We start from the raw sequence: 10,994 nt of genomic DNA, 5'->3' as shown, positions 1-10,994 counted from the left end.
ATAGTAGCCTGTGCTGTTGTCTGCCAAGTAGATTTTCTCTTTTGCTGGTATCTCTTTGGAAGAGCTCCTGGGATTGATGAAATACTTTGCATCCCAGAAAGTATATCCATTCTCCTATCAGGCAAACTTTATTTTGCCTTTACATTCTGGGGGCGTATTCACTTGATCACGCTGGAGGATTTCATTTCAGAGAGCTGTTGCCCATCTGAGAAAGTGTATGGACTATATTTCCTCGCAGTGGAGCTTCCCTGAAGAAGATAAAGTGCCCCATGCAGAGGCTGAGGAGGTAGCCTTCTCCTGGTGTGAGGAAAGGCCTGGGGGGACGGGTGAGCCCTTGGAAGCAGCTATTCAAAAGCAAATGTTAAAAAAATAAAAAGCAAATGTTATCTGGGAAAGAGGGAGATGGGTTGAAAGACGCATATTCTGTGTACTTGGCGATTTTGCCCATGGTGAGCTCTGAATTCTATCTTTCTGTGAAGTAAGAAGTTTGGTATTAGCGATTCCAGAGTCGTTCTGATTTCAGCAGCTTTGAGAGCTGACGGTGGGCCGGGGGTGGGGAAACGGGAGTGTGTGGGGCTGCCAGAGGACCAGGCGGAGGCAGGAGGCTGGTTGCGTTTGGTTTACCCTCCGAGAACTCTGGCAAGACAGGTCAGCCTCTCCCAGATCACCGCCCACTGGGGTCACCTTTGGAGGCCTGAGCTATATCCAATTTCAGTTTCTTGGGTTAATTTATACTCCACTATAAACAAACTTTGTAAAAGCTGAGAACCGGCAAGGATAAAGAAGCTGTTTTTCCATTACAGTCTTTCTTCTGATTGCTTGTGAAATGAGTATTTCGATAACAGAGACCCCACATTTTGCCCTGGGCATCTGGAGGGTGTATGCTGGGGAGGAGGTGAGGGGCAGTTCAGCACGAGCCTGCCTCATGCTTGGCTCTGCGTTGGGGGCCTTCACTTGTATTGAAGCGGGGGGAGGGGGAAGTTGCGCCCTCTCCCCCTGCCCCCCAACCCCTGTGACCTGGAGTTTAAATGTAATCCACAGTGTGGTGCAATGTGAGAAAGTGTAAACAGGGCTATGTGGCCAGCCTAGGCCTCTCAAACTCAAGTTCATTGCTGCGTAAATCTCCTTGCTCAGCTGATGTTTCAGTATCAAGCTATTCTCTAATTGAAGTTTTAAATTTTACTTGGAGTATTTGGGGAGATGTGGTGTCTTATGTGGTAATCTTCTGAGAGCTCTATTTTCCCCATTTCAAATTGTTGCTAATGTAGCATATTTGGGCGCCTGTATGATTTTTATTCATTAACCTCATCTGAACCGCTGATCTGAACTGATCCCAGATCATCTCCACTCTTCTGCGTGCTTTGTTTCTGTTTTCTCATTTTCATTCCCAAACTTTCAGAATTGGTTTTCCTGCTCTCGGTTTTGAGTACCGGGCATATGCCAAGGATTTGGTTCATATGTAGGTTCATTTCTTGGTGTCGTCAGTTAGTGTGCACTGATGGAATTGTGGGAGATCTGATTCTCAAAAGCTTATAACGACTTGATTGCATTTTAATTTCAGATTCTTTCTTCCAGATGTGGTAGTAAAAAGAGAGGTTATGAATAAGCACGTGTGGTTTTTTATGTATGTAAATAAATTTTGGGTTTATGATTGTTGAGAGATTACCTTTCAACTTTCTCTTTTAGTCTCTAGTTAAATGTAGTTTATAAATAGTTGCTATGGATTTTGCACCTTTAGAATATTCAGGTATGAGCTGAGATTGTTTTCAGCTTTACTGAGCTATAATTGACAAGTAAAATGGTAAGATATTTAAAGTGTACATTGTGATGATTTGATATATGTATATGTTGTGGAAGGTTTTCCCCATCTAGTTATTTAACACATCCATCACCTCACATATTTATCTTTTTTTTCTGTGAGAACATTTAAGTTCTATTCTCTTAGCAAATTTCAGTTATACAATAAAGTATTATCAGCTATAATCACCATCCTTTACATTAGATTCTCAGACCTTATTCATCTTACAGCTGAAAGTTTGTACTCCTTTACTAGCCTCTCCCTACTTCCCCTACGCCACTCCCTCCAGCCCCTGGAATCCACTTTTCTGCTGTCTGTTCCTATGAGTTTGACTTTTTCTAGATTCCACTTATAAGTGATAGCATGCAATATTTGTCTTTCTCTGTCTGGCTTATTTCACTTAGCATAATGCCTTCAGGGTCCATCCATGTTGTCACGGATGGCAGGATTTCCTTCTTTCTCATGGCCGAATAGTATTCTTCTGTGTGTTTGTGTGTGTGTGTGTGTGTGTGTGTGTGTGTGTAGCACATCTTTTGTTTGATTATGCAGATCACTTTATTTAGCACCTCTGATGTGGAAGGACAGTACTAGGTGTAATGAGGATTTGGAGATGAATAAAGACAACCTTAGGGCGTTGACAATCTAGTGATTATGTGACACCAATCATAATAACACCAACCATATCTAATATTTCTGAGCATTAAAAATGTGCCAGTGTACTAAAAACCATTGAGTTGTACACTTCAAAATATGTGCCAAGTCTTGTAATAACCTGTAATGGAAAAGAATCTGAAAAAGAATATATCTATATCTATATATCTATATAACTGAATCACTTTGCTGCACCTGAAACTAACACAACATTGTAAATCAACCATACTTCAATTAAAAAAAATATGTGCCAAGCATTCCACATACATTTCTCATTTATTTCTTTATATCTTTTTTAAAAAGTAGATATAGTTGACATATAACATTATATTAGTTTCAGTTGTACAATATAATGATTTGATATTTGTGTATTTTTCAAAATGATCACCATAACGTCTAGTTAACATTCATCACTACACAGTTATAGAATTTTTTTTCCGTGTAATGAATGTTTAAGGTCTACTGTCTTAGCCACTTTCGAGTATACAATACAATATTATTAATTATAGTCCCCATGTTGTACATTACATCTTCAGGACTTATTAATTTTATAGCTGGGATACCACATCTTCTTTATTCATTCATCCGTTGATGGACACATTGGGGGCTGAGAATATTTTTAATTCTAAACTTTATGTCAGTAACAAATTGTCACAGGAATAGTTTCCTCTAGGGGCACTGAATGCAGGTTTGAGTTCATATAAAATCTAGAAAGAAGACACAACATTTGAGGGGCAGTGAGTGTCTGTTGTCTCTCTGGCTCGTTCCTCCCACCCAACACACCCATCCCCCACTCGCAGATAAAGACCAGTCAAAGTCTGTTTGCAATCCTTTTTCTGGGTCCTTTTCACCTGTTTCTGAGTTTTCTACACCTGAAGCTTGAAGCCAGTCCTGATCCTTCCTGGAGCTTCCTCCCAGGTTCTGCCCCCCTCCCCATGTCGTCTATGATGGTAGGAGTCTGGCCTGTGCCAGTCACTTGGCTAGTGTCTCAGTTAATGCAGGACAGAAGGGCACAGCCCTTTCCCCAAAGGAATATGCTACCAGGAAAATTTTAGTTCACAAGGGCCTAGGCTACTGGAAGGCAGACCTTTATTCTTATGGCCAAGGCCCAAGCAACTGTCAAGATAACCTATCTATTGGGCCCCAACAGTCATGAAGGGGGCCTGGGCTGCTTCTGGCTGAGGGAGAGAGACTCAGAGCTGGGAGGTATCTAACTCCATTGTAAGACTTCAGCACAAGTGTGAAAGAACTATTATACTTGATCATGGAGATAAACTGGAGGTGATAGAATGTATTTTATACAGTAACTGTGCCCAGTTAGGAATTTTGAAAATGGTATCAAATTGACCTAGATATATATATATATTTTAAAAGCATGTTAATTTTTGGCTGACCGAAACATTTCATTAAAAAAGCATGTTCTATGACCTTGATAGTCAAAGGAAGGTCTGTGAACAGCTTCGGCATCCCCTGGGAGCTAGTTAGAAAACAGAGGGTCTCAGGCCCTGCCCTAGCCCTACTGAATCTGAGTCTGCAGCTTAATAAACCCCCAGGCAATTTATATGTGCACTAAAGTTTGCATGCTTCCTCTCTCTACCCCCTCTCCCTTTTGCTTTTACAAAAATTTTTATTTGAAAATAATTATAGATTTACAGGAAGTTGCCAAGATAGCCTAGAAAGGTCTGATTAGACTCTTCGCTCAGTTTCTCCCAGTGGTTACATCTTACATAATTATAATATTATCACTTCTCCACAAGACTGCAAAATCATTATGCTTCCTCACTGAAAGGTACTGCACCTGGTGGCACTCATCTGGGTTTCAGGCCACCATAGTGCCTTGTTCTACTTGGCAGGATTCTGTAAGTAAAGGAGATGGTGCTGCCAGGTGCAAGGTGGGGCAGCATGGCTCAGAGTGATGTGTGCTGGTGCTGTGCAGTTGTCCCATTGTGGGTTCTATAGTGGGGCTTCAAATGGTCAATGCCAAGAGGGGAGCTATGGGACTGGACATAGGGACAGGGCTGAGGCCAGACACGAGAGCTGGAGAGATGGGAGAGCCAAGCCAAGTCATCAGACCCTAGGTAAGCACAAATGAGGAGAGGTAAGTTTGAATATGAGAGCCAAGGTCTTTGGGACAAACCTGGAATCAGTGTTGATGTGGATGGAGATGGGAGAGAAGGAATTGACAAGGTCATCCCAGTGAATTTGGATGCACAGTTTTTGGTTTTACAAGGACTCTCCTTTGAAAGCTTGGAAAGATCTCTGTTGGCCTTAAAGGCACAGAACTCTGAACCTGACTGAGTCATTTTATTAAAACAAGGTGAATTTGGGACCAGAGAATCTGTGTTTAATGGGCCAAAGTTGATGGCAGGTTGAATAATCAGGAGAGGACTGAGCTTGACAGAGTCAGGTAGAAACAGAGGCATGAAAACAGGAGGCCACACAACACTGAGGACAAGGCAAGGGAGGTTGGGCTGAAAACCTGAGCCCCAGTTTAGCAGGAGCGGGGCCAAAGGCAGGAGGAAACGCTGCCTGCATCTGGTTCCAGGAAACCCAGAGGCAGAGACGACTGGAAGATGCTAAGTTATAGGGGAACCCGGAAGCAAATGGGCCCAGGCCAGACTTCCTGCCTCACCTTGCATCAGAGGGCCTGCACCCTCAAAGTGCTAGGGGTTGCCCATTTCCCGGGAGGGAATAAAGACCCTGTGGGTGCTGAACTTAGAAAGCTAATGTGCACTGGGGATGGCAGCAGTGTCACTTACAGCCGCTGTCTGTCTCTCCTCTGGTTTTGAAAGCCACACAGCTTATTGCCTTGCTGCTTAAGTATGGTGGGGAACCAGCAGCAGCAGGAGCAGCTGGGAGCTTGTCGGAAACGCAGAATCTCTGGCTCCGCCTCAGACCTCGTGCAGTAGAATCTGCATTTTAACACACCCCCACCGTTGTGGTTACTTCTTTGCACTTTAAAGTTAGAGAAATGCTTGTAGATTTTTTGATGATGGCCATTCTGACCGGTGTGAGGTGATACCTCATTGTAGTTTTGATTTGCATTTCTCTAATGATTAATGATGTTGAGCATCCTCTCATGTGTCTGTTGGCAATCTGTATATCTTCTCTGGAGAAATGTCTGTTTAGGTCTTCTGCCCGTTTTTGGATTGGGTTGTTTGTTTTTTTGATATTGAGCTGTATGAGCTGCTTGTAAATTTTGGAGCTTAATCCTTTGTCAGTTGCTTCATTTGCAAATATTTTCTCCCATTCTGAGGGTTGTCTTTTGGTCTTGATTATGGTTTCCTTTGCTGTGCAAAAGCTTTGAAGTTTCATTAGGTCCCATTTGTTTATTTTTGTTTTTATTTCCATTTCTCTAGGAGGTGGGTCAGAAAGGATCTTGCTGTGATTTATGTCATAGAGTGTTCTGCCTATGCCTTCCTCTAAGAGTTTGATGGTGTCTGGCCTTACATTTAGGTCTGTAATCCATTTTGAGCTTATTTTTGTGGATGGTGTTAGGGAGTATTGCTTTAGCACACATCCTGGAGATCTGAATTCTAAATCCTCTGCCAACAGTCGCCTATTTGTGGAACTCTAAGTGTGTTTCCTGGCTCTCGAGAGTGACTTAGTTTCTTATAAGACAGTGGTTCTTGACCCTGGCTGACTGTTAGAGTAAGTTGAGGAGCTTCTTAAAATACTGATGCCCAGGCCCCAGCTAGGGTCAACTGGGATGAAATGCTGATTCAGTTGGTCTGGGTGGGGCTCCTCGGGTGATTCTAACGTGCAGCCCATTGGAAACCTGGGAACTGGGGTGAGAGGAAAGAGGAGGCAGCACAGGGCTATCTCTGTGAGAAAGGGACCAAGACCTCGAAGTGGCCACAGTAAAAGGATCCTGCATCTCATGTCTCATTACTTCATTCCTTTTGGTTGCTGAGTAGTATCCCATTGAATGGCTACATCACAATTTGTTTACCCATTTTCCTGTTGATGAACATCTAGGTTGTTTTCATTATTTGAATACTACAAATAAAGCTGCTGTGGACATTCACGTACAAGTATCTATATGGATGTATGCGTTCATTTCTTTTGGGTAAATACACAGGAGTGGAATGCCTGGTTTTGTGGCAAGTATACGCTTAACTTTTTAAGAAATGGGGCAGTTAGAAAAACAACACCTCATTTTTAGTTGTCAAGTCCATATCTTATGTCAGTAATTCCAGCTTCCTGTTCCTGTGGTCTAGTTGGAAAGAATATTGTTTTAAGAGTCAGAAGTCTGGGGATTGGCCTGAGCAGCTTAGTTCTAGACTTGGATTTTGCAAAAGGGGTCATTTAGCTTCTCAGAGCTTCAGTTCCCTAATCTTTAAGTTGGGGTTAATAATTTCTTTTTTCTTTTCTTTTTTTTTTTTTGGCCTCACCATGCAGCTTGTGGGATTTTGGTTCCCCAATGGGGGATCAAACCCGGGCCCTCGGCAATGAGAGCATGGAGTCCTAACCACTGGACTGGCAGGGAATTCCCAATAATTTCTATAACAATAAAAAATTGGAAGTAGTCTCAGAATTCATTAACAGGAGACTGGTCAGGTAAAATACATTCCTAAATTAGAATACCATGTAGCCAGGGGGGTGGGGGAGGGACGGATTGGGAGTTTGAGGTTAGCAGATGCAAACTGGTCTATGTAGAATGGATAAACAATGAAGTCCTACTGTATAGCACAGGGAACTATATTCAATATCCTGTGATAAACCATAATGGAAAAGAATATTAAAAAAAGAATGTGTACGTATGTATAACTGAGTCACTTTGCTGTACAGCAGTAATTAACACAACATTGTAATTCAACTATACTTCAGTAAAAAATAAATTTAAAAAAGAATACTATGTAGCCATTAAAAATGATGACGTAAAATTATATTAACTGACATGGAAAGCTCTTTTCAACATACTCTGAATGAAAAAAGCAGGTTAGAGAAGCAGGTATAGTATGATACCATTTAGGTGAATTATGCAAATGGAGAGGTATATGAAAAGCATATTTACTAAAATATTAATAGTGGTTATCTATGGGTAGTGGGACTTAGGGTGTTCTTTTACTTTATAATTTTCTATATTGCTTAATTTTATTTGCAACAAGCATGTATGAGTCCTTGCAAAATAATAAAGCTATTAAAAATATAAACTAAAAAAAAAAAAAAAAGAAAAAGGATCCTGCATGTTGAGAGTCAGGAGGTCTGTGGATAGAACCATTTGGAAACCCAGAGCAGGGGCCAGGGAGACAAGTTGGGAGACTCATTGCTGAGGCTCAGGCCAGAGATGGTGACTAGGATAGGGTGGGGGCCGAGGAGATTTGGATAGTGAGAAGGTCAGGACCTTGTCTAAATCCAAGCCCTACCCTGACCTCCTCCTCCCTATAGTTTGCCCGGACCCCATTGGCTGGCTCAGCCTGTCAAGGTCAGAAGACACTTGAGTGCTTGTCCGTCAGTGTTCTGTGGCTGAGTGACATCCAGCCTTGATCTGCATCCTTCATCTGGCTTTCTGCCTTGATTTCTGCTCTCAACATGCTGAACCCTGCTCAGGACTCATTGCCTGCTAGAACTACAACTCTGCTTGCTTGTACTTGTCCTTCTCCCAGTCTCTTCACCTCCTTACCCAGCATCCAGCCTATCTAGATCAAATAGAGAAATATATGTACAGAAACTGCAAATTGTCCCCCAGAATTCACTCTCCCTTTCTTTAAAAATAAGAAAACTCTTGATTTTTAGTAAGGTTCCTTTCCCAGGCTTCCATAAATCTAGATGTGGCCATATGACTAAATTCTGGCCAGTAGGATATGAGCAGAAGTGACACGTCCCTCTTCCCACTTGCTGGAAAGTGGGTCTGGTGAGAAGCCATCTTGGCAGTGGATCAAAAAGAGGGATGAAGCCTGGGTCCTTGATGAGTTCATTAAGTGGGGCCACCACACCAGTTTATACTTCTTTGTGAGTCAGAAGTGAACTGTTGTGTTTAGGCCACTGTCATTTGGGGTCTCTTTCACATGCTGTTGAACTCATTTCTTACCTCATAGAGTTTAATGTCATAACCCTTTCTGAGTGCCTATATGTGCTGGACACTTCTACAAGCTTGAGATCACGACACACTAAAGCTTTGAGGTAGACATATATCACCACCATATTTACACATGACGATTCAGTCTCAAGTGTCAATGAAAAGATCTGAGATTTCACCTAGGTCTGTGTGATCCCAGATCTCTGGCCTTTGTGCATTAAGCCTCATAGGAGTTGATACAAATTCAGGCATTTTGAGTTTTATTAAGTATATAATAGTGGGTGGAAGCCAAATGGAAATTTAGATTTCCAAAAGGAAATCTAGGCTCTCAGAGGTGAACTAGAGCAAGGCATCTCAAGCTTGAATGTGCATAGGAGTCTTTTGGGGGTGATCCATCCCTACCTAGAATTAAAAGAGGCAGAACAAAAAATGTGTGGGCCCAATCTTTTCTGCCTCTGGTGTTGGCCTGAGCAGCCCATGGCTAATTTAATAACAAAACCTTGTTTTCTGATTTTACTATCGCTTTGCAGTGATACTCCTGGGATGGGGTTAGTTTGAGTGGATTGATGTAGAGCAGAGGCTCTCAAAGTATGATCCCTGGACCAGAAGCATCAGAGTCACCTGGGAAATTGTTAGAGCTGTGGATTCTCAGGCTCTGTTCCAGAGCTGCTGAATCAGAGACTCTACGGACAGGGCCCAGAACTCTGGGGATTTTTCCAGGGGATTCTGATGCACGCTTTAGTTTGAGAAACACTGCTGTAGAAGAAAAACCTGGGAAGAGGCAGTTATGGTATAATGGAATAAAAGCCTTCAGCTGGAAATTGAAAAATCTTTCAATCCTAGCTGTCTCTTTGTTCTTAAATGGAGGTGGAAGCACTAACTTCACTAAATAATTTGCAGAATTAAACATAATGATATTTTTGCTATATACCAGTTAAGAGCACAAACTCTAGTGCACAGCCTGGCTTCAGATCCCAGCTCTGCAATTTTTACCTTGGACAAGTCACTCCTTCCTCATCTGTTAAAATGGGGATAGTGATGGTGTACCGCTCTCATATTTTTACAAGGATTAAATGAGTTAGCATTTGTAAAGCCCTTAGAAGAGTATCTGGGACTTCCCTGGTGGTCCAGTGAGTAAGACTCCGTGCTCCCAATGCAGGGGGCCCAAGTTCGGTCCCTGGTCGGGGAACTAGATCCCGCATGCATGCAGCAACTAAGAGTTTGCATGCCGCAGCTAAGAAGCCCGCATGCTGCAGCTAAAAAGCCCACATGCCGCAACTAAGACCTGGCACAGCCCAAATAAATAAAAATAAATAAATAAGAGTATCTGGCATTGAGTAAGTGTAATATGTTTGTTAAATAATGATAATAATAGTCATAATTATAATAAATGCAGTGCTTGTTGTACACAGTGACTGCTCTGAAAGTATTTTTGGTTTAAGAAAGAAAATGGAGCAAACTGGGATTATGGGGAAAGGAGATTAGAAGGACTCCCAGGGAATCAGTATTCCTGAAACCAGAACAGAATGCCAACTGCTTGAGAACAAGAGAACCCCCCTTCCCACTTGAATCCCATCCCCATCCCCAGGGTGACTGTCCTGGCACAACCCAGAGATATGTAAGAACTACCTGTCTGCTGTGGCGGGATTCAGCAGGCTTTTGGTGGGAATTGTCCCCCGGATGGCCCGGCATCTCTGCACAGTGTCCATTCAAGTTTAAGAGTGGTGGAAACCTGGCCAGTGCAGTTGAAGGTACCCCTACTAGCCCTCCAGGGAACTGAGTGGACTGTAGGGGCCTCACGGGGCTGAAGACCACAAAGGGACCCCAATCAGCTGAGCTGGAGAAAGGAGTGGCTGGTGCTATGTAAAATGTAGCTCTTTAACAATTTCCATTAATTTTTTAAACAGTGGTATTGAGGTATACTTTACATACCATAAAATTCACCCATTTTTTTTAACCTTAAAATATTTTTCCTTCCAGTTTTACTGAGATATAATTGACATACAGCACTGTATATGTTTAGGGTATAAGCATAATGATTTGACTTACATACATCATGGAATGATTATCACAACAAGTTTAGTGGACATCCATCATCTCATATAGATGCAGCATTAATGAAATAGAAAAAAATTTTTTCCTCGTGTTGAGAACTCAGGATTTACTCCCTTAACTTTCATATATAACATGCAGCGGTGTTAATTATATTTATCATGCTGTACATTACATCCCTGGTACTTACTTATCTTATAACTGGAAGTTTGTACCTTTTGACCACCTTCATCCAATTCCCCTCACCCCACCCCTCTCCTCTGGTAACCACAAATCTGATCTCTTTTTCTATGAGTTTGTTTTGTTTGTTTTTGAAGTTTGACCTGCAACACTTGTTAATTCCTTTTACACAACATAGTGATTCAATATTTCTATACATTTCAAACTTATCACAATAAATCTAGTTATGATATGTCACCATACAAAGATACTACATAATTATCAACTATATTCCCCACACTGCCCACCCAT

The sequence above is a fragment of the Monodon monoceros genome, unplaced genomic scaffold (genome assembly GCF_005190385.1).
Source record: "Monodon monoceros isolate NGI ecotype Baffin Bay Population unplaced genomic scaffold, NGI_Narwhal_1 Super_Scaffold_22, whole genome shotgun sequence".
NCBI lineage: Eukaryota > Metazoa > Chordata > Mammalia > Artiodactyla > Monodontidae > Monodon > Monodon monoceros.
This window is presented reverse-complemented; position numbering follows the sequence as displayed.